General features: G+C 38.9%; 2 non-coding genes across 2 annotated transcripts; one reads left to right on the forward strand and one right to left on the reverse strand.

The window, feature by feature from the left end:
• Positions 1-7,459: 7,459 nt before the first annotated feature.
• On the forward strand, positions 7,460-7,567 carry LOC112739621 (small nucleolar RNA R71). The gene has a single exon (XR_003170553.1). It is a non-coding gene; the product is annotated as a small nucleolar RNA R71 (small nucleolar RNA).
• A 6,759-nt stretch (positions 7,568-14,326) lies between these two features.
• On the reverse strand, positions 14,327-14,433 carry LOC112739244 (small nucleolar RNA R71). Its single transcript, XR_003170179.1, has one exon. It is a non-coding gene; the product is annotated as a small nucleolar RNA R71 (small nucleolar RNA).
• Positions 14,434-24,540: the final 10,107 nt, after the last annotated feature.

The raw sequence follows: 24,540 nt of genomic DNA on the forward strand, positions 1-24,540 counted from the left end.
AAAGATCTCTAGGAAGCACGTTTTCAATCATAAAACAAAACTAGGAAGGGATTATAAAATCATGCAAATCATATGAATAAGTGGGTAAAGACTTGATGAAACCACTCAATTAAACATAAGATAAACCATAAAATAGTGGTTTATCAACTTCCCCACACTTAAACATTAGCATGTCCGTATGCTTAGCTCAAGGAGATAAAATAAATGAGTAGGGAAAAGTAAGACTCATGCAATGCAATGCAATCTATGAATGCAAGTATACGCTAGAACGATTTTGCCTACTTGGTTGAAAGTAAATAAGTTCTTCAAGGAATATATAAATCAAATTCCACTAATTCAAATTATACAGTAAAAACAAGTAAACTTGTAAGAAGACAGCTCATGAAAGCAGAGAACATAGAATCAAGCATTGAACCCTTACTGATGGTGTATATGCACTCTAGTCACTCTAGTGTATAGGGTAATCACTCTACTCTTCTCTAATCATGCTTTCTAGATTTTGTTCTTCACCTAACCAATCAACAAGTATTTAATGTACTAATGCAAACATCATGAGGTCTTTTTAAGGTTGTAATGGGGCCAAGGTAAAGGTGATAGTATATATATGGCTACGTGAGCTATAAATTGAATCCTTGATCAACCTAAGCCTTCACCTATACATACTCTATATACTTTTAAATCATGCCTAGCTACCCAAAATTTTCCCACTTTTGTATCATATACTCATGCATCAACTTTTCTCTTAACTTTGTTTCACACATGCATTGATTTTTCATTAAACTTAACATTGTGGTAATTTTGTCCCGTTATACATTTATTTAATTATTTAATTACTTGAATATTTTTGGATTTTTTTTAAAGTAAAAGTAAAAATAACTTTATCAATGCACCTGGATTTTTAATTTTTCTAGTTTCACATGAGTAGGTACCCAAATTCCCAATATTTTATCAATTTGTAAAAACATGACACATTCCCTTGTTAACCCATGTTCCCACAGCTTTCCCACAATTTATTGACACACAATTTCGATCTTAAGCTAACCAAAGATTCAATTTTGGGATAGTTGATTTGTTTTTCCGCTTAAGGCTAGTGACGTGGTAAAATATAGAACAAATGGGATAGAAAGGCTCAAAGTGGCTAACAAAGGTAATTGAAAGGGTAGGCTATTTGGGATAAGTGAGTTAATAATCAATTAATGGCCTCAATCATATGCATGCATATAACACATTAAACATTGGAAATATAGGATGGGACAAAATATAGATTACAGCCATAGAGAAGCAAACACACAAGAATAAAATTTTTATGGTTAAATAGTGTAACCATGTAATTAAGCTCAAGTCTCACGGGTTGTGTGTTCTTCGCTATAATTCATGTTCCAAATACAATCTTCAAACAAGTTTAACACAAAGATTTTGATTTAAATTAGTGAAATTTTTCAAAATAAAGTCTTGAAAAGAAACATATTATTTTTCAACCAAATAGAACATGCATGCAACTACCTATTACTATGCTATCTATCCTATCCTAAAAAAAGAAAAATTACTAATTTATTGGTGTTAAGAAAGAGAAATTACCTCCGGAAGTCAGGTACTGACCGACCTTCCCATACTTAAAGCTTGGCACCGTCTTCGGTGCCATCAGTCAGGAACAAAGGGGGGCTGGTAGCAGCATCTCCATAATCGGGACCGTCATGGCTCCCTGTGCTGGTAAATGAAGTGGAGTCCAGGGTGTCTAGGTCTTCTTCAGGTGGGTGGTTATTGGTGCACGAAATTGTGATCATCAATATCGCCAACAACTTAGTATGCACAATTGTAATCTCAACTCTTTGTCATAACTCCGCACAACTAACCAGCAAGTGCACTGGGTCGTCCAAGTAATAAACCTTACGTGAGTAAGGGTCGATCCCATGGAGATTGTCGGCATGAAGCAAGCTATGGTCATCTTATAAATCTCAGTCAGGCAGATTCAAGTGGTTATGGAGAATTGATAATTAAAATATGAATAAAACATAAAATAAGATAGAGATACTTATGTAATTCATTCGTAGGAATTTTCAGATAAGCGTATGGAGATGCTTTGTTCCTTCTGAACCTCTGCTTTTCTATTGTCTTCATCCAATCACTCATACTCCTTTCCATGGCAAGCTTTATGTTGGGCATCACCGTTGTCAATGGCTACTTCTCGTCCTCTCAGTGAAAATGTTCCAAATGCGCTGTCACCGCACGGCTAATCCTTTGTCAGTTCTTGATCATGTTGGAATAGGATCCATTGATCCTTTTGCATCTGTCACACGCCCAACACTCGCGAGTTTGAAGCTCGTCACAGTCATCCCTTCCCAGATCCTACTCGGAATATCACAAACAAGGTTTAGACTTTTTGGACCTCAGGAATGGCCGCCAATTATTTTAGCCTATGCCCCGAAGGTTCTAATCTTAGATTAGAAACGAAAGAGATACATATTCAAGCTTGATTGCATGTAGAACGAAGTGGTTGTCAGGCACGCATTCATAGGTGAGAATGGTGGTGAATGTCACATAATCATCACATTCATCATGTTCTTGACTGTGAATGAATATCTTGGAGAAGAAATAGACTTGAGTTGAATAGAAAAACAATAGTACTTTGCATTAATTCATGAGGAACAGCAAAGCTCCACACCTTAATCTATGGGGTGTAGAAACTCTACCGTTGAAAATACATAAGAACAAAATGGTCTAGGCATGGCCGTAAGGCCAGCCCCCAAACGTGAAAAGGTCTATCAAAGTATGAAAATACAATAGCAAAAGGTCATATTTATAGAAAACTAGTAGCCTAGGGTTACAGAAATCTTCTTCCGGGCCCACTTGGTGTGTGCTTGGGCTGAGCATTGAAGCTTTCATGTGTAGAGACTTTTCTTGGAGTTAAACGCCAGCTTTTGTGCCAGTTTGGGCATTTAACTCCAGTTTTTATGCCAGTTCTGGCCTTTTGACGTCAGAATTTTTGTGCTGACTTAGAACGCCGGTTTGGGCCATCAAATATCGGGCAAAGTATGGATTATTATATATTGCTGGAAAGCCCAGGATGTCTACTTTCCAACACATTGAGAGCGCGCCAATTGGGCTTCTATAGCTCTAGAAAATCCACTTCGAGTGCAGGGAGGTCAGAATCCAACAGCATCTGCAGTTCTTTTCAGCCTCTGAATAAGATTTTTGCTCAGGTCTCTCAATTTCAGCCAGAAAATACCTGAAATCATAGAAAAACACACAAACTCATAGTAAAGTCCAGAAATGTGATTTTTATTTAAAAACTAATAAAAACATAATAAAAACTAACTAAAATATACTAAAAACATACTAAAAACAATGCCAAAAAGCATATAAATTATCCGCTCATCACAACACCAAACTTAAATTGTTGCTTGTCCCCAAGCAACTAAAAACAAAGTAGGATAAAAAGAAGAGAATATACAATAAATTCCAAAAACATCTATGAAGATCAGTCTTAATTAGATGAGCGGGGCTATTAGCTTTTTTCTTCTGAACAGTTTTGGCATCTCACTTTATCCCTTGAAGTTCGGAATGATTGACATCTATACGAACTCAGAATTCAGATAGTGTTATTGATTCTCCTAGTTAAGTATGTTGATTCTTGAACACAGTTACTTTATGAGTCTTAGCCGTGACCCTAAGCATTTTGTTTTCCAGTATTACCACCGGATACATAAATGCCACAGACACATAACTGGGTGAACCTTTTCAGATTGTGACTCAACTTTGCTAGAGTCCCTAATTAGAGGTGTCCAGAGCTCTTAAGCACACTCTTTTTGCTTTGGACCACGACTTTAACTGCTCAGTCTCTAGTTTTCACTTGACACCTTCTCGCCACAAGCACATGGTTAGGGACAGCTTGGTTTAGCTGCTTAGGCCAGGATTTTATTCCTGTGGGCCCTCCTATCCACTGATGCTCAAAGCCTTGGATCCTTTTTTATTTCACCCTTGCCTTTTGGTTTAAGGGCTATTGGCTTTTTCTGCTTGCTTTTTCTTTTTCTTTCTTTCTCTTTTTTTTTTCTTTTTTTCTTTTTTTTTGCCATTTTTTTTTCGCAAGCTTTTCACTATTTTTTCTTGCTTCAAGAATCAATTTTATGATTTTTCAGATTATCAAATAATATTTCTCCTTTTCCACCATTCTTTCAAGAGCCAACAATTTTAACATTCATAAACAACAATATAAAAAATATGCACTGTTCAAGCATTTATTCAGAAGAACAAAAGTATTGCCACCACATCAAAATAATTAAACTATTTTAAAATTCAAAATTCATGTACTTTTTTTTCTTTTTCAATTAAAAATATTTTTCATTTAAGAAAGGTGATGGATTCATATTTATAGCTTTAAGGCATAAATGATCATGTAATAAAGACACAAACATAGATAAACATAAAGCATAAAATTTCAAAAAACAGAAAAATAAGGAACAAGAAAATTAAAGAACGGGTCCACCTTAGTGATGGCGACTAGTTCTTCCTCTTGAAGATCTTATGGAGTGCTTGAGCTCCTTAATGTCTCTTCCTTGACTTTGTTGCTCCTCTCTCATGACTCTTTGATCTTCTCTAATTTCATGAAGGAGGATGGAACGCTCTTGGTGCTCTACCCTTAGTTGTCCCATATTGGAACTTAATTCTCCTATGTAGGTGTTAATTTGCTTCCAATAGTTTTGTGGAGGAAAATGAATCCCTTGAGGCATCTTAGGGATTTCATGATGAGGAATTTCCTCATGCTCTTGTCCATGAGTGGGATCTCTTGTTTACTCCATCCTTTTCTTAGTGATGGGCTTGTCCTCTTCAATGAGGAGTCTTGTCCACAACTTCATAGAAGTGGTCTTGATGGACCTTTGAGATGAATCTCTCCATCTCCCATGACTCAGAGGTAGAAGCTTTTGCCTTCCCTTTCCTCTTTCTAGAGTTTTCTCTGGCCTTTGGTGCCATAAATGGTTATGGAAAAACAAAAAGCAACGCTTTTACCACACTAAACTTAGAAGGTTTGCTTGTCTTCGAGCAAAAGAAGAAGGAAGCGACTAGAGGAAGAAGAAATAGAGGAGATGGAGGGGGGTTAGTGTTTCGGCCAAGGGGGAGAAGTAGTGTTTAAGATGTGTGAAAATGAAGGGGTGAAGATGGGTTTATATAGGAGTGGGGAGATGGTATGGTTCGGCCATGTATGGGTGGGTTTGGGAGGGGAAGTGGTTTGAATTTGAATGGTGAGGTAGGTGGGGTTTATGATGGATGGATGTGGATTGGTGAAGGGTTTATGGAGAAGAGGGTAGGATTTGATAGGTGAGGGGTTTTTGGGGAAGAGGTATTGAGGTGATTGGTGAAGGGTATTTGGGGAAGAGTATTATGAAAAGGTGTGAAGAAGAGAGAGAGTGAGTTGAAGTTGGTGGGGATCTTGTGGGGTCCACAGATCCTGAGGTGTCAAGGAATTCTCATCCCTGTACCAATGAGGCGTGTAAAACACCCTCTGCTGCCAGTCCTGGCGTTAAACGCCAGGTTGCTGCCCATTTATGGAGTTTAACGCCAGCTTCTTGCCCTTTTCTGGCGTTCAACACCAGTCTGGGGTCCATTTCTGGTGTTAAACGCCCAGAATGGTGCCAGACTGTGCGTTTAACACCCATTCTGTTGCCCTTACTGGCGTTTAAATGCCATTAGCCTTCTCCTCCAGGGTGTGCTATTTTTCATTCTATTTTTTAGTTTGTTTTTGCCTTTTCAATTGTTTTTGTGACTTCACATGATCATCTACCTACAGAAAATATAAAATAACAATAGAAAATAGAAATCTAACATAGATAAGTAAAATTGGATTGCCTCCCAACAAGCGCTTCTTTAATATCAGTAGCTTGACAGTGGGCTCTCATGGAGCCTCACAGATACTCAGAGCATGATGATAGCCTCTCAACACCAATCTTAGAGTTTGGTTGTGGCCTCCCAACACTAAACTTAGAGTTTGAATGTGGGAATTTTGTTTGACTCTGTAGTGAGAGAAGATTTTCATGCTTCCTCTCCATGGTTACAGAGGGAGATCCTTGAGCTTTAAACACAAGGGAGTCCTCATTCACTTGAAGGACCAATTCTCCTCTGTCAATATCAATCACAGCTTTTGCTATGGCTAGGAAGGGTTTGCCAAGGATGATGGATTCATCCATACACTTCCCAGTGTCTAGGACTATGAAATCAGCAGGGATGTAGTGGTCTTCAACCTTTACCAAGACATCCTCTACAAGTCCATAAGCCTATTTCCTTGAATTGTCTGCCATCTCTAGTGAGATTCTTGCAGCTTGTACCTCAATGATCCCTAGCTTTTCCATTACAAAGAGGGGCATGAGGTTTATGCTTGACCCTAGGTCACACAGAGCCTTCTCAAAGGTCATGGTGCCTATGGTACAAGGTATTGAGAACTTTCCAGGATCTTGTCTCTTTATAGGTAATTTCTGCCTAGTCAAGTTATCCAGTTCTTTGGTGAGCAAGGGGGGGTTCATCCTCCCAAGTCTCATTACCAAATAGCTTGGCATTTAACTTCATGATTGCTCCAAGGTACTTAGCAACTTGTTCTTCAGTAACATCTTCATCCTCTTCAGAGGATGAATATTCATCAGAGCTCATAAATGTCAAAAGTAAATTCAATGGAATCTCTATGGTCTCAGTGTAAGCCTCAGATTCCCATGGCTCCTCATTAGGGAACTCCTTGGAGGCCAGTGGACGTCCAGTGAGGTCTTCATCAGTGGAGATTACTGCCTCTTCCTCCTCTCCAGGTTCGGCCGTGTGGGTCATGTTAATGGCCTTGCACTCTCCTTGTTTCAGTCATAAAACTTTGAGTGCTTTTAATTAGATCAGAGACTACAGTTGCTAAGTCAGAGTGACTCTACTTAGAATTCTCTGTCTGTTACTGAGAAGATGATGGAAAGGGCTTGCTATTGCTAAACCTATTTCTTCCACCATTATTGTTGTTGAAGCCTTATTGAGGCCTCTGTTGATCCTTCTATGAGAGGTTTGGATGATTTCTCCATGAAGGATTATAGGTGTTTCCATAGTGTTCTCCCATGTAATTCACCTCTTCCATTGCTGGGTTCTCAGGATCATAAGCTTCTTCTTCAGATGAAGCTTCTTTGGTACTGCCTGTTGCTGCTTGCATTCTAGACAGACTTTGAGAAATTATATTGACTTGTTGAGTCAATATTTTGTTCTGAGCCAATATGGCATTCAGAGTATCAATTTCAAGAACTCATTTCTTCTGACTTATCCCATTATTCACAGGATTCCTTTCAGAAGTGTACATGAATTGGTTATTTGTAACCATTTTAATGAGTTCTTGAGCTTCCGCAGGCGTCTTCTTCAGATGAAGAGATCCTCCAGCAGAGCTGTCCAATGACATCTTGGACAGTTCAGATAGACCATCATAGAAGATACCTATGATGCTCCATTCTGAAAGCATGTCAGAAGGACACCTTCTGATCAATTGTTTGTATCTTTCCCAAGCTTCATAGAGGGATTCACCTTCCTTCTGTCTGAAGGTTTGGACTTCCACTCTAAGCTTGCTCAATTTTTGAGGTGGAAAGAACTTTGCCAAGAAGGCATTGACTAGCTTTTCCCAAGAGTTCAGGCTTTCTTTAAGCTGTGAATCCAACCATGTTCTAGCTCTGTCTCTTATAGCAAAGGGAAAAAGCATAAGCTTGTAGACCTCGGGATCAACCCCATTGGTCTTGACAGTGTCACAGATTTGCAAAAATTCAGCTAAGAACTGATGAGGATCTTCCAATAGAAGTCCATGAAACTTGCAATTCTGTTGCATCAGAGAAACTAATTGAGGCTTAAGCTCAAAGTTGTTTGCTCCAATGGCAGGGATTGAGATGCTTCTCCCATAGAAGTCGGGAGTGGGTGCAGTAAAGTCACCAAGCACCTTTCTTGCATTGTTGGCATTGTTGTTGTTTTCGGCTGTCATGTCTTCTTCTTGTTTAAAAAAGTTCTGTTAGGTCCTCTATAGAGAGTTGTACTTTAGCTTCTTTGAGCTTTCTCTTCAAGAGTCCTTTCAGGTTCAGGATCAGCTTCAACAAGAATGCCTTTGTCCTTATTCCTGCTCATATGAAAGAGAAGAGAACAAGAAAGTATGGAATCCTCTATGTCACAATATAGAGATTCCCTTATGTGAGTAGCAGAAGAGGAGAATAGAAGAAGGAGAAGAGAAAAATTTGAAAATTAATTAAAATAAAATAAAAATATTTTTGTTTTTATTTTAAATATTAATTAGAATTCAAAGATTAAAAAAGAACAATTAAATTAAATTAAAATTTAAAACAATTAGTTAATTAAAAAGAATTTTGAAAAAGGGGGAAGGAGTTTTCGAAAATTAGAGAGAGAAAATTAGTTAGGTAGTTTTGAAAAAGATATGATTGAAATAGAAAATTTTTAAAATCAAACAAAAAGTCAGGTAGTTAATTGAAAAAAAAGATTTGAAAATCAAATTTGAAAAGATAGGAAGTTAGAAAAGATTTTGAAAATGGATTTTTGAAAAAGATATGATTGAAATGATTGAAATTATTTTGAAAAAGATTTGAAAAGGAAATTAAAAAGATTTGATTTTTAAAAAGATTTTGAAATTAGCAATCAAAAAGATATGATTGAAAATTATTTTGAAAAAGATATGATTGAGAAGATATGATTGCAATTAATTTGAAAAAAGATATGATTTAAAAGATATGATTGAAGAGGAAATTAAAAAGATTTGATTTTGAAAATTAAAGTTGATTACTTGACTAATAAGAAACTAAAAGATATGATTTTAAAATTTAAATATTGAACCTTTCTTAATAGGCAAGTAACAACTTGAAAAAATTTTTGAATCAAAACATTAAATGCTAGTAGTAATTTCGATAATTATGAAGCAAAATAAGGAAAAGAATTTGGAAATTAATTTTTAAAATTTTTGAAAAGAATTAAAGGAAAAATGAAAAAGATTTTGAAAAAATTTAAGCAAGAATTCGAAAATATAAAAAGGAAATTAAAAAAGATTTGATTTTGAAAAAGATTTGCAAAGATAGGATTTTTAAATTGAAAATTTTAATTGACTCATAAGAAACAACTAAATTTTGAAAATTTTTTGAAAAAGTCAACTCAAATATTCGAAATTTATAAGTGAAATAAGGGAAACATATTTTTTATTTTTGAATTTTTAATGATGAGAGAGAAAAACACACAAATGACACAAGACATAAAAATTATGAATCCAAACAAAAAATGCATGCAAGAACACTTTGAATGTTAAGATGAATACCAAGAATACTTTGAAGATCAAGATGAATATCAAGAACTTATTTTTGAAAATTTTTAAGAAAAGAAAAATATGCAAGACACCAAACTTAGAAGTTTTCAATATTTAGACACCAATGATTCTAAAATGCATATGAAAAACAAGAAAAGACACAAAACATAAAAATGCAAAAATCAAATAAGGAAAATCATCAAGAACAACCTGAAGATCATGAAGAACACCATGCATTAATTTTTCGAAAATTTTTAAGAAAAATAAAAGAATGCAATTGACACCTGATAAACCATTATTTTATGGTTTATATTGTGCTTAATTGTGCGGTTTTATCAAATCTTTACCCACTTATTCATATGATTAGCATGCATTTATAATTCCTCCCTAAAAATACTTCTTGGGTGAAAACTTGCTTCCTAGAGACTTTTAATTTTGTATTTTAATTCTCCTTTATTCCATTCGATGCCGTGATCTGTGTGTTAAGTGTTTCAGGCTTTATAAGCATAAATGACTTGGAGATTAGAAAGGAAACTTGAAAAAATGGAAGGAACACAAGAAATTAAGGAGATGACCAGCGAGAAGTGACGCGGACGCATGGCTCACGCGACCGCGCGGATTAGAAACTGCACAAGTGACGTGAAGGCGTGGACGACGGCACGTGTGGCAAGGCAAAATGCTGGATGACGCGAACTAAATGACGCGATCGCGTGACGTGTGCGATCTGCAGAATCTGCAGAATTCGCTGGGGGCGATTTTTAGCCCTGTTTTGACCCAATTTTCGGCCCAGAAAAGCAGATTTGAGCCAGGGAACATGCAGAGACGAGAGGACAATATTCATTCCGCATAATTTTAGTTTTAGATCTGATTTTACTCCACCTATAGGTTTTCTCTCTACACATTCATAGTTCTTAGGATTTTGATTTTATTTGCTTCTTGGACTGGGATATTGAGAAGAGTTATTACCTCCGCCAATACTTCATTACTCTAGTTTGTTTTCCTTATTTGCCTCTTACTCTTCCATGTCCTTAATTTATTTAGATTACTATTGGATTATTTTTAGAATTTATTAATATAAAAACTATTTTTATTTTTAATTGATCTTTTTTATTATTATCTATCATGTCTTTCTTTATTTCTCTTTATTATTTTGTGAAGTTTACATTCATAATGAGCGAGTAGTTCCATAACTTGATTGGGAGTTGATTGAAAGGAGGACCTTGAGTTGGAATGCTCAAGAGAAAAATTGTAATTGGGTTTATTGTTAGCTTATCCTCTAGTCACTGACACTAATCCATTCCAAGGGAGAGGATTGGAACTTGTGAATAGAAATAGCTTTCCAACTTGCTTGACTTTCCTCTACCTAGTAAGGGATAACTAAGCAGAACAACCTTCAATCATCAATTAATCTTGAGAGTACTCCAACAAGAATAGGGCATCCAACTAATCTACTCCCGGTCAAGGTTTTTACTTAAAATTACATAAATTCTCTAATTTAATTTCCTGTTTATCAACTCAAACCATTTTTGAAAACATCTGATTAATAAAATAGCACGTCTTTCTACAACTCGTTGGGAGACGACCTGGGATTCATACTCCCAGTATTTTAATTTTAATTTTGTGACAACCCTTCTAAATTGATAAGTGGATTTTTGGTTGGTTAAGAACTGTACTTGCAACGTATCTCTTATAAAAATTTCTTGACTCGCCAATTTCTGCCACGTCAACACCAAACTTAAAAATTGACACTAAACTCAAACAAGAAATATAAAAATTTTTGGTTTTTATGATTTTGTTAATTTTGTTGGTTTTTTTTTCGAAAATTATTTTGGGAAAAACGAAAAAGAAGAAAAAAATTTTTTTTATCCTGAGATTGAAAGAACTATCTCACAAATAAGGCAAGCTGATGCCAGGGCATTTTGGCCAGTTTCACTGACCTTTTCTTTATGGTTTTAAGGTAGTTTCATGCATTTTCTTAGGAAATAAGCAAGTTTTGGGTAAATAATCACTTACATCTTGATTCAAGCAAACATTGTGAATTTTACATGATTTTGTGAGAATTATACATGAATTAAAGGACAAATTGAATGACGCATGTCTCATAACTTGGATCAGAGCTTTGATGCACTTTATTGCTTGATTTCAGGATAAAGGAAGCAAGGAAGAACCACGTTAGCAGCCACGTTAGTCTAGCTAACGTGACCACTAACATGGAATGAAGGCTAGCTTGCAACGTTAATGAGAAAAGTGATTGCCAATAACGCCTTCGTAAGCCATCATAGTCTACGTTAGTTGCCACGTTAACTATAGTTAACATGGAAGCTAACGTGGAAGAGAAGTAGAACTCCAACGTTAGTGGTAAAAGTAAGTGCCACTAACGTTCCAAAAGGGGCAATTGGCCACGTTAAGATCCACGTTAACTTAGTTAACGTGAGCTCTAACGTGGAAGAAGAAGATGATGCCAACGTTAGTGACACTCACCTTTGTCACTAATATTTGACTAAGCCCATATTGGCTACGTTAAAAGCCACGTTAACCTAGTTAACGTGGACTCTAACGTGGAGGGAGCAAGAATCACCAACGTTAGTGACACTCACCTTTGTCACTAACGTTGGATTGAGCCACTATGAGCCACGTTAGTTGCCACGTTAATTACATTAACGTTGAAGCTAACGTGGAGAAGAGGGATGATGAGCCAACATAAGTGACACTCACCTTTGTCACTAACGTTGGAGATGGCTATCAATGCCACGTTAGAAGTCACGTTAAATTAGTTAACGTGAACTTTAACGTGGGAAGTAGGGGCGTTCTGAAGCGTTAGTGACAAAGGTAAGTGTCACTAACGCTCTCGAAGATTTGGCAAGCCTACGTTAAAGGCCATGTTAACTATTCTAACGTGAACTCTAACGTAGGGAGAAAGGGGTACTCTCAACGTTATTGAAAAAGGTAAACCCCAGTAACGTTTGCGAAGGGCCAAGGGTCAACATTAGTGCCACTAACGTTGAAGTTAACGTTCTCAACCCCCCATTTTCACTTAACGTTGCTACCACTAACGCCCTAAGCTAAAGTCCCTGCCTACTTCACAATTTCTCTGCAAGTAAAGCTGAGCCCACTGAAGAAGATAACTGCTTTAACTCAAGATCCAAAGGCCCATATCCAAGACTTGAAGAGCCAACTAGAAGATCAGAAGAGTAGTATAAATAGGGAGAGCTTTGAACTAGAAAAAAGAGCTTTTGGCATTATTAGAATTACTCTCTGTATTTTACTTTCTCTACACTTCTAGTTTAACTTTCAGAATGTGCTCTCCATCTTTGCTTTCCATTCCCAGAGCTATGAACAACTAAACCCCTTTCATTGGGTTAGGGAGCTCTGTTGTAATTTGATGGATCAATAATAGTTTTCATAATCCTTCTTCTTTCTTTTCTCTTTATTTTACTAGAAAGCTTTCAATCTTCATCCAATTGAGTAGTTATCTTGGAAAAGAAGCTATTCGTACATGGACCTCTTCTGAACCTTGGAAAAGGGATGAAGAGATCATGCTAGAAATGTTTTCTCATCTTGGACCGAATTGGGGTTTGGGCGGATATGGTGACATATAATTCTCCTAATACTTTGATTTGGAAATACATGTGGTATAATCAGTAACCACACTTCATCTCTTCTCATGAGCAATTAGACCAAGGAATTGGCTATTGATCTGATTTGAAAGATTGAATTACCAAGGAATTGGAATTCAATCACTTAAGATTGCCAAGGAGATCAATGAATGCATTGATTGAGGAAGAGATGAAAATGAACTTGATCCGGAGAATACAACATCTCCTAAGCCCAATGAATTCCCCATTTCTGATCTTACCCATTCTCTTTACTTATTGCCATTTACTTTCATGCTAAACCTCCCTTCCCATTTAAGATTCTACAATTTACTTCCCGTCATTTATTTTCTGCTATTTACTTTCCCGCCATTTAATTTCCTGCAATTCTCAACTCACTTTCTGCTTAGCTCAACTAGAACATTCTTCCAATTAAAGTTGCTTGACCAATCAATCCCTGTGGGATTCGACCTCACTCTATTGTGAGTTTTTACTTGACGACAATTCGGTATACTTGCCGAAGGAAATTTGTTGAGAGACAAGTTTCCGTGCATCAAGTTTATGGCGCCGTTGCCAGGGATTGATTTTGTATCAACAATGATTAAATTGGTGGATAACTAGATTGAGCATTTGTTTTTATTTTGTTTGATTTAAGTTCATTTGAGTAATTTACTTTCTGTTTAGCTATTTCCTTCCCTTTCCCCTACCCATTTTCTTAGTTGTTTACAATTCAGTCACTAACCCACTAACTGTTTGATATATTGCATCACTCACACTAAATCCTAAACCCTAAACCCTAAACCCTTGCTTTTGCTTTGTCTGCATCTATCTCTCTTGCTTTTACTTTGTTGGTTGTATGACAGGTAGAAGAAGCGGGGCTTCAACTTCCTTTGATTCTGAACCTAAGAGGACCTTCCTTAGATTAAGGAGGGAAGCAAGAGGAAAGAGAGTAGTTGGTACTGAAGAAGAGGAAGAGTACTTTGAACCAGACATGGAGGAGAATATGGAGAACCATCATGAAGAAGAGGCTCACAACCATGGTAGAGAAGGTCCAGCGCATCAGGCTGGACAAGAGAGAAGAGTTCTGGGTTCTTACATCAACCGAAACCCAGGAAACTGTGGAAGTAGCATCCAAAGGCCAACCATACATGCCAACAACTTTGAACTAAAGCCACAGCACATCACCCTTGTTCAGAACAATTGTTCATTCGGAGGAAGTGTCCAAGAAGACCCCAATCAACATCTAACCACCTTCCTGAGGATATGCGATACTGTGAAGTCTAATGGTGTTCATCCTGACACCTATAGACTACTTCTGTTTCTCTTCTCACTCAAGGACAAAGCATCTAAATGGCTGGAATCCTTTCCAAAGGAGAGTTTAGCAACCTGGGAAGATGTGGTGAACAAGTTCTTGGCAAGATTCTATCCTCCTCAACGGATCAACAGGTTGAGAGTTGAGGTACAAACATTCAGGCAGCAGGATGGTGAGACTCTATATAAAGCATGGGAGAGGTTTAAAGACTTGACAAGAAGATGCCCGCCAGATATGTTCAATGAATGGGTGCAGTTGCACATTTTCTATGAAGGCCTTTCGTATGAATCAAAGAAGGCAGTAGACCACTGATCCGGGGGATCTCTGAACAAGAAGAAGACCATTGAAGAAGCCATAGATGTCATTGAGACTGTAGCAGAGAATGACTACTTCTATGCTTCTGAAAGAGGCAATACTAGAAGAGTGATGGAGCTGAACAATGTGGATGCACTGCTAGCTCAAAATAAGATGATTACCAAGCAATTAGCTGACCTCACCAAGAAGATGGAGAGGAATCAAGTAGCAGCAATCACCACTTCAGCAGCAACCCAAGAAGGAGTGAATGAAGAAGCAGAGGGTGATCAGGAACAAGCCAACTACATTGGGAGTTCACCTAGGCAGAACCATGACCCATACTCCAAAACATATAATCCTGGTTGGAGAAACCACCCAAACTTTGGGTGGGGAAATCAACAAGACCAAGGCCAAGATCAGAGACGTCCCGACCCCAACAACACAGCTCACCAACATGCCACACAGAGACTATATCAGCACCCACCTAACAACCCTTTTTAACATCCATATCAAAACCAAACTAGCCATTCTCATCCCTCCAATCTCAACTCACCATCACCATCCGAGGATAGACTCTCAAAGATTGAGACCCTAGTCGGGAGCATATGTAAGGAGATTCAAGAAAGTAAGATGTTCCGAGAAGAGGTGCGATCCAACATGCAGAATCAAGAGGCTGCCATCAAGAAACTTGAGACACAAGTTGGTTACCTACTCCAGCAAACTCCTGTTCATAACCTTGGTAGCAACATTGAGCCAAACCCAAGGAAGGAGTGTCAAGCTATCACCCTCAGAAGTGGTAAGGAGTTGAAGGAGACCTCCAAGAAACCACAAGAGGAGGACCCAAATGAAAGGAAGGAGGAATAAGAGGAAGTTCAAGTTCCCATCTCCAATTCACGTAAAAAGGGAGAAGAGCTGAAGCCATATGTTCCAAGAGTCCCATATCCTCAGCAATTGAGGAAAAAGGGGGATGACAGCCAATTCTCAAGGTTTCTAGAAATCTTCAAGAAACTACAGATTAACATACCCTTTGCTGAAGTAATAGAGCAAATGCCGCTCTATGCCAAGTTCTTGAAGGAATTGATGACCAAAAAGATAAGTTGGAAGAACAACGAAACGGTGATACTAACCGAGGAATGTAGTGCCATCATTCAGCACAAGCTACCCGAGAAATTGAAGGATCCTGGGAGCTTTCAGATCCCCTGTATTATAGGAGAGATCACGGTGGAGAAGGCTCCGTGTGATTTAGGAGCCAGCATAAATTTGATGTCAGTAGCCATGATGAAAAAAATGAAAATTGAGGAGGCCAAGCCAACAAAAATGGCCCTACAACTGGCAGATCGATCATTCAAGTTTCCTCACGGCATAGTAGAAGACTTGCTAGTGAAGGTAGGAGACTTTATCTTCCCAGCAGACTTTGTGGTGTTGGATATGAAGGAAGGAGCCAAAGCTTCTATCATTCTGAGCAGACCATTCCTAGCCACTGCTGGAGCTATCATTGATGTCCAGAAAGGTGAACTGACAATGAGGTTACACAATGAGAAGATGATATTCAATGTATTCAAAGCCATGAGTTACCCACAAGAACCAATGGGAGAGTGTATGAGGTTGGATTCACTAGAAGATTTAGCACAAGATACTCTCGTAGAGGAAGAATTTGAGGGGTTGACAGAAGAAGAGTCAGCTTCAAGCGAAGAGGTTACAGCAGCAGAGGTTCACATTCAAGGCACATTAGAAGGGAAGAGTGAAGGAAAGGAAGCACCTAAACTTGAACTCAAAACCCTGCCACCCACCCTCAAATATGCATACTTAGGGGAGAATGAAAGTTACCCAGTGATCATTAACTCAGCCCTCAGCCACAGGCAGGAAGAGGAACTACTCCAAGTGTTGCGAAAGCATAAGGATGCCATTGGATGGACCCTCGCTGACCTGAAAGGAATCAGTTCGGCTATATGCATACATAAGATATTGTTGGAAGATGATGCCAAACCATCCATTCAACCCCAAAGGAGGCTGAATCCAGTCATGAAGGAAGTGGTACAGAAAGAAGTTATGAAGCTATGGCAGGAAGGGGTAATCTACCCGATCTCAGACAGCCCCTAGGTCAGCCCCGTGCATGTTGTGCCAATAAAGGGAGGAATCACTGTAGTCCCCAATGAGAAGAACGAACTGATCCCCACCAAGACCGTCACAGGATGGCGGATGTGCATAGACTACAGAGAACTGAATGAAGCTACAAGAAAAGATCATTTCCCCCTTCCATTCATGGATCAGATGCTGGAAAGACTTGCAGGACACGTATATTACTGTTTTCTCGATGGTTATTCAGGATACAATCAAATAGTGGTTGATCCGAGAGACCAAGAGAAAACCTCATTCACATGCCCATATGGAGTGTTCGCCTACAGGCGCATGCCATTTAGGCTATGTAATGCACCTGCGACTTTCCAATGCTGCATGCTTTCTATCATATCAGATATGATAGAGAAATTCATTGAAGTTTTTATGAATGATTTCTCGGTATTTGGAAAGTCCTTCCCTAGTTGCCTAAATCACCTAGCCCTGGTATTAAAAAGATGTTAAGAAACTAATTTGGTCTTGAACTGGGAGAAATGTCACTTTATGGTGACAGGAGGAATAGTTCTTGGTCATAAGGTTTCTAACCAAGGCATTGAAGTGGACAGAGCCAAGGTGGAACTCATTGAAAAATTACCTCCACCAAGTGATGTCAAGGCAATTAGGAGTTTTCTAGGGTATGCTGGCTTTTACAGAAGGTTTATTAAGGATTTTTCAAAGATAGCCAAGCCCTTAAGCAATCTCTTTGTATCTGATACACCATTTATCTTTGATGAAAAGTGCATGCTGGCATTTGAAAACTTGAAAAAGAGGTTGTCCTCTGCCCCTATCATTTCCCCACCTGACTGGAACCTACCATTTGAACTGATGTGCGATGCATCTGATTTCGCAATTGGGGCAGTGTTAGGACAGAGGAAAGATAACCTGGTCCATGTGATATACTATGCCAGCAAAGTCCTCAATGATACCCAAAGAAACTATACCACTACTGAAAAGGAGTTGCTGGCAATAGTTTTTGCAATTGACAAGTTTAGATCATACCTCATTGGTGCCAAAGTGATTGTCTTCACAGATCACACAGCACTTAAATATTTGTTTGCCAAGCAAGAATCAAAACCAAGACTAATAAGATGGATCTTATTGTTGCAGGAATTCAATATTGAAATCAAAGACAAGAACGGAGTGGAGAACAAGGTAGCAGATCACGTATCCAGAATCCCTCATGATAAAGGAGGAACACATGATACAAATGTAAATGAGTTCTTCCTAGATGAGCAATTGATGACGATTCACAGAGCACCCTGGTTTGCAGATATTGCCAATTTTAAGGCAACTGGGGCTTTACATCCAGACATCAACAAACACCAGAAAAGAAAGCTCATCAATGACGCAAAGTATTTTGTCTGGGATGAACCATATCTCTTCAAGAAGTGTTCAGATGGAATTCTGAGAAGATGTATCTCGAAAGAAGAGGGACGAGAGGTCTTGTGGAACTGCCACAGCTCATGCTATGGAGGCCATTTTAGTGGGGACAGAACTGCAGCCAAGGTATTACAAAGCGGATTCTTTTGGCCCACCCTTTTCAAGGATGCCAAAGAACTGGTAAAGAATTGTAATGAATGTCAAAGAGCTGGAAACTTACCCAAAAGAAATGAGATGCCACAAAATTTCATCTTAGAACTGGAACTGTTTGATGTGTGGGGAATCGATTTCATGGGACCTTTCCCAACCTCATATTCAAACAAGTACATCTTGGTAGCAGTGGATTACGTTTCCAAGTGGGTAGAGGCTATTGCAACCCCAACGAATGATAACAAGGTGGTCATGAACTTCCTCAGAAAGAATATCTTTAGCCGGTTCGGAGTTCCACGAGCACTCATCAGTGATGGAGGGAGGCATTTTTGTAACAGACCACTAGAAGCTCTCCTCCTACGATACAGAGTGAAACACAAGATTTCCACGCCTTACCACCCCCAAACAAGTGGGCAAACTGAGATATCTAACAGAGAGCTAAAAAGGATTCTGGAAAAGACTGTGGAAGCATCAAGGAAGGATTGGTCGAAGAAGCTGGATGATGCTCTTTGGGCATACAGAACGGCATTCAAAACACCAATCGGGATGTCCCCATACCAACTGGTGTATGGAAAGGCTTGTCATCTACCAATGGAGTTGGAACACAAAGCTCTCTAGGCTCTCAAGCTGCTAAATTTTGATAGCACTGCTGCTGGTGAAAAGAGGGTCTTGCAGCTACAAGAAATGGAGGAGTTCAGATCTCAAGCCTATGAAAATGCCAAGATTTATAATGAAAAGGCAAAGAGAAGGCATGACCTCCATTTAACACCCAGAAGCTTCGAAGAAGGACAGAAAGTGCTCCTCTACAATTCCAAATTAAGACTCTTCCCTGGGAAACTCAAATCAAGGTGGTCAAGACCCTTTCTTGTCACAAAGGTCTCGCCGTATGGGCACTTAGAAATCATGGAGGAAAGTTCAAAGAGGAAGTTCACTGTTAACGGACAGAGGCTCAAACACTACATGGGCAACATGGGGAAAAACCCCAAAGTGAAGTATCACCTCAAGTAATGGAGGAATCGTCGAGCTAGCGACGCTAAAAGAGCGCTTCGTTGGGAGGCAACCCAACCTAAGGTAGTTCTCTTTTCATTTGCATTTTAATAAAAATCACAAGTAGTTTCCCCCGTATTGTGAGGAGCTAAGTTTGGTGTTACACACCAAAACAATACAAGAGTGAGTGTGTAATTCTAAGTTTGTGTTCCACCAAAGATTTCAGTTAGAATCACACTACACTCCTTCAAGGGCAAATTGCTAGATCCAACCAATCAGGGGAACCACTTAACAGTAGTTAGTTTCTAGTTGTCTTGCTGATAACATCACATGAGATTTTCTGCATGCATTCAACCTGCTGTATTAAGCAAGGAACTAAGTTTGGTGTTCACACACCAAGTTAAGTTCTGAAATGCACAAGCATACATGCATACTAACTATCTCTCAAGTGCTTTGGGGACAAGCAACTTCCAATAACTTTGCAGGGATTCAATCAATCTTTTGGAAAAATAGTGCACCATCATCCAAGGAAGCGAGGAAAGATGCAGAAGCTATGGAGGATGACAACAAATGGGTAGCTGGAAGGCATCACCAAAAGGTTGTATTGTTACTTGATTCCATATGCTTGGAAATAATCAATTTGGAAGTCTGAATGTGCCCTTGATTAATAGTCACTCTTTAAGCTTAATGGACTAGAATTTGATGTTTGTTTTTGCTTAGGTTTATGCTTGCTAGTCAAGTTGCCTTTTTTCATTTTCATCTTGCTTATTGTATGCTTGTCCTTTTAAGTCCAATAAAAAGAGATGTTATGAAAGACCAGAGTGATGTTCAAGTTGTGGAGTAGGTCCTTAAATTTGTGGTGTAGTAATCACTTAGCTAAGTTGGTTCACCAACAAGGTGGGAAGGCAACTATCTATCTTGAATCATATGCTTGAAACACACCCCATGAGACTAGCTAAATAATAAGATCCTAATAAGAAAAAGGAAAAGAACAATAAGAGTTGAAAAAGAAAGAAAAGTTAATAAAGAATAAGGCTAGGCACCAAGGGCTTGAATCTTGAGGGATGTGTCTGTGGTGCTCTTGTACCAAGGATCTGCTTGGATGAATAAGTTCTTAGGAGTGCTTCATCACTTGGTAACTTGGGTTAACTAACCCGAGATTATCAACTGAAAATCCACTATCAAGAGCAACCTTGCTATAGAACATTTAGTAACCCAAAGAGGTGCTGGACACCAAGACCTCAAGGAAAGAAAATAACAAATCATGTGCCTGTGGTGTGCATGTATGGGGGGAGAGAGACTTGAGGGATTAAGTCCTTAGGGGTGTTTCAACACCTAGCACCTTGAACCAACTGGTTCGGGAGTGTTGGCTGAAAGCTTATCTTAAAGAGTCGCCCCCTCACAGAACACTTAGCCTAAGGAAGAAATAAACCTTGGAAAGACAAAGGGATCAATAAATAAAAGTCTCAAAGGGTGAAATCAAGTGAGTATTCCAAGGCATGATAAAGGTCTGAAAGCCAGTAAAGGAATGAACCTAAGTTGCTATGCATGAAACCCCATAAAACCAAGAACATGACTTCCACAATAATGATTCATTCCTCTTGTCATTTCATTCATCATTCTCTTGTTCCAGTACTTGCTTAGGAACAAGCAAGCTTTAAGTTTGGTGTTGTGATGCCAGGGCATTTTGGCCACTTTCACTGACCTTTTCTTTATGGTTTTAAGGTAGTTTCATGCATTTTATTAGGAAATAAGCATGTTTTGGGTAAATAATCACTTACATCTTGATTCAAGCAAACATTGTGAATTTTACATGATTTCATGAGAATTATGCATGAATTAAAGGACAAATTGAATGATGCATGTCTCACAACATGGATCAGAGTTTTGATGCAATTTATTGCTTGATTTCAGGATAAAGGAAGCAAGGAAGAACCACGTTAGTAGCCATGTTAGTCTAGCTAACGTGACCACTAACGTGGAATGAAGGCTAGTTTGCAACGTTAATGAGAAAAGTGATTGCCAATAACGCCTTCGTGAGCCATCATAGCCCATGTTAGTTTCCACGTTAACTATGTTAACATGGAAGCTAACGTGGAAGAGAAGTAGAACTCCAACGTTAGTGGTAAAAGTAAGTGCCACTAACGTTCCAAAAGGGGCAATTGGCCACGTTAAGAGCCACGTTAACTTAGTTAACGTGAGCTCTAACGTGGAAGAAGAAGATGATGCCAAGGTTAGTGACACTCACCTTTTTCACTAACATTGGACTAAGCCCATATTGGCTACGTTAAAAGCCACGTTAACCTAGTTAACGTGGACTCTAACGTGGAGGGAGAAAGAATCACCAACGTTAGTGACACTCACCTTTGTCACTAACGTTGGATTGAGCCATTATGAGCCACGTTAGTTGCCACATTAATTACATTAACGTGGAAGCTAACGTGGAGAAGAGGGATGATGAGCCAACGTTAGTGACACTCACCTTTGTAACTAACGTTGGAGATGGCTATCAATACCACGTTAGAAGTCACGTTAAATTAGTTAACGTGAACTCTAACGTGGAAAGTAGGGGCATTCTGAAGCGTTAGTGACAAAGGTAAGTGTCACTAACACTCTCGAAGATTTGGCAAGCCTACGTTAAAGGCCACGTTAACTATTCTAACGTGAACTCTAACGTAGGGAGAAAGGGGTACTCTCAACGTTATTGAAAAAGGTAAACCCCAGTAACATTTGCGAAGGGCCAAGGGTCAACGTTAGTGGTCACGTTAGTGCTACTAACGTTGAAGTTAACGTTCTCAACCCCACATTTTCACTTAACGTTAACACCACTAACGGCCTAAGCTAAAGTCCTTGCCTACTTCACACTTTCTCTGCATGTAAAGCTGAGCCCTTTGAAGAAGATAACTGCTTCAACTCAAGATCCAAAGGCCCATATCCAAGACTTGAAGAGCCAACTAGAAGATCAGAAGAGTAGTATAAATAGGGAGAGCTTTGAACTAGAAAAGAGAGCTTTTGGCATTATTAGAATTACTCTCTGTATTTTACTTTCTCTGCACTTCTAGTTTAACATTCAGAATGTACTCTCCATCTTTGCTTTCCATTCCCAGAGCTATGAACAACTAAACCCCTTTCATTGGGTTAGGGAGCTCTGTTGTAATTTGATGGATCAATAATAGTTTTCATAATCCTTCTTCTTTCTTTTCTCTTTATTTTACTAGAAAGCTTTCAATCTTCATCCAATTGAGTAGTTATCTTGGAAAAGAAGCTATTCATACTTGGATCTCTTCTGAACCTTGGAAAAGGGATGAAGAGATCATGCTAGAAATGTTTTCTCATGTTGGACCAAATTGGGGTTTGGGCGGATATGGTGACATATAATTCTCCCAATACTTTGATTTGGAAATACATGTGGTATAATCAGTGACCACACTTCATCTCTTCTCATGAGCAATTAGACCAAGGAATTGGCTATTGATCTGATTTGAGAGATTGAATTACTAAGGAATTGGAATTCAATCACTTAAGATTGCCAAGGAGATCAATGAATGCATTGATTGAGGAAGAGATGAAATTGAACTTGATCCGGAGAATGCAACATCTCCTAAGCCCAATGAATTCCCCATTTCTGATCTTACCCATTTTCTTTACTTATTGCCATTTACTTTCTTGCTAAACTTCCCTTTCCATTTAAGATTCTTCAATTTACTTCCCGTCATTTATTTTCTGCTATTTACTTTCCTGCCATTTAATTTCCTGCAATTCTCAACTGACTTTCTGCTTAGCTCAACTAGAACATTCTTCCAATTAAAGTTGCTTGACCAATCAATCCCTGTGGGATTCGACCTCATTCTACTTTGAGTTTTTACTTGACGACAATTTGGTATACTTGCCGAAGAAAATTTGTTGAGAGACAAGTTTCTGTGCATCACAAGCTTGGTGTCGATTAGTCTTCTCTGAGGGCGAATCTGAAGCGTCACTTGAGGAAGAAACAAGCTCCCTTTCTGCTGATTCGGTTGATTTACATGCAGGTGACATGGTAGCACCTAGGAGAATTACTATCCAGGAGGCTGGAGCCCCTGATTTCACAATGCAACCGTTTCAAGCGCATCACCCAGCGGTGGCTACAGATTTTGAAATAAAGACTGCACTGCTCAACTTGATGCCTAAGTTTCATGGCTTACCTGCTCAAAAGCCTATCAAGCACCTTAGAGATTTCCAAGCAGCCTGTTCTACTGTCAGGCGTGATGGTGCAGATGAAACTTCTATTTTGTTGAAAGCTTTTCCGTTCTCTCTTGAGGGAAAGGTGAGAGAGTGGTACTACACTCAACCCGCAGCAACTGTTTTTGACTGGGATACACTTAGAAGAGAATTTTTGGAAAATTTCTTTCCAGCTAAAGTTGCTGATAAACTGAGGAAAGACATTTCCATGATTGTCCAGGACGAATTCGAGACTCTCTATGAATATTAGGAGCGCTTTAACAATCTTCTGGAAGCATGCCCACACCATATGATTGACAAGATAGTATTGCTCGGCTACGTCACACAGGGCATGAGGCCTCAAGATAAGACCACATTGGAAAGTGTCAGCAATGGGTCTATGAAAAAGTACAAGACCACTGATGAGGCATGGCAATTGATCAGCGACTTAGCTGAATATACTCGGAATCACAGGCAGAAACAAAGCTGGTCAAAAGCTGTTGCAGAGGTATCTTCTAACAAAGAGACTACTTCTCTGACTCAGAGTTTATGCGGGATGACCAACTTACTGAGGCAGATGCAGTTGAATCAACAACAAGCTCAGCAAGCTCAACCTTCTCCACCACAACAAAGCCAATAGTTGGTTCCACAAAGAGTATACGGGATCTGTGCTGATTATAGCAATTATACTGATGAATGTCCGAAGCTTCAGAAGGAAGACAACATTGTGGCAGCCACTCATAACTTCTATGACCGCCCCAATCAAGGATACAATCAAGGTGGCAGTTACAACCAAGGATGGCAGGACAATTCCAACCAAGGTTGTAGAGATAATTCTAATCAGAGTTGGAGGGACAACTATAACAGAGGAGGCAGAGATAATCTGGAAAATCAGAGGTGGAATAATAACAACAATAGGCAGGAGAACCAGAACCAGCCTTACAGAGCACCTCACCTGAGGCAATCCCAAAGACCACAGAATAACCAACAGCAGACCTCTCAGATCACTTATCCCTCTTCATCTTCTAATGATGAGTTACTACAATCTATTGATCAGAGACAGCAGGCCATGGAAAACAACCTTACTTCTACTCTAAATGGTCTAAACTCTACCTTGCAAGCTCTTGTCTCACAGATTGGATCACTGAATAACTCCAATAACCAGCCTTTGAGCTCCAGTGGAATCACCTCTCAACCATTACCCAATCCAAAGGGTGGCATCA

Source organism: Arachis hypogaea, chromosome 13, assembly GCF_003086295.3.
Source record: "Arachis hypogaea cultivar Tifrunner chromosome 13, arahy.Tifrunner.gnm2.J5K5, whole genome shotgun sequence".
In the NCBI taxonomy this organism is placed as follows: domain Eukaryota; kingdom Viridiplantae; phylum Streptophyta; class Magnoliopsida; order Fabales; family Fabaceae; genus Arachis; species Arachis hypogaea.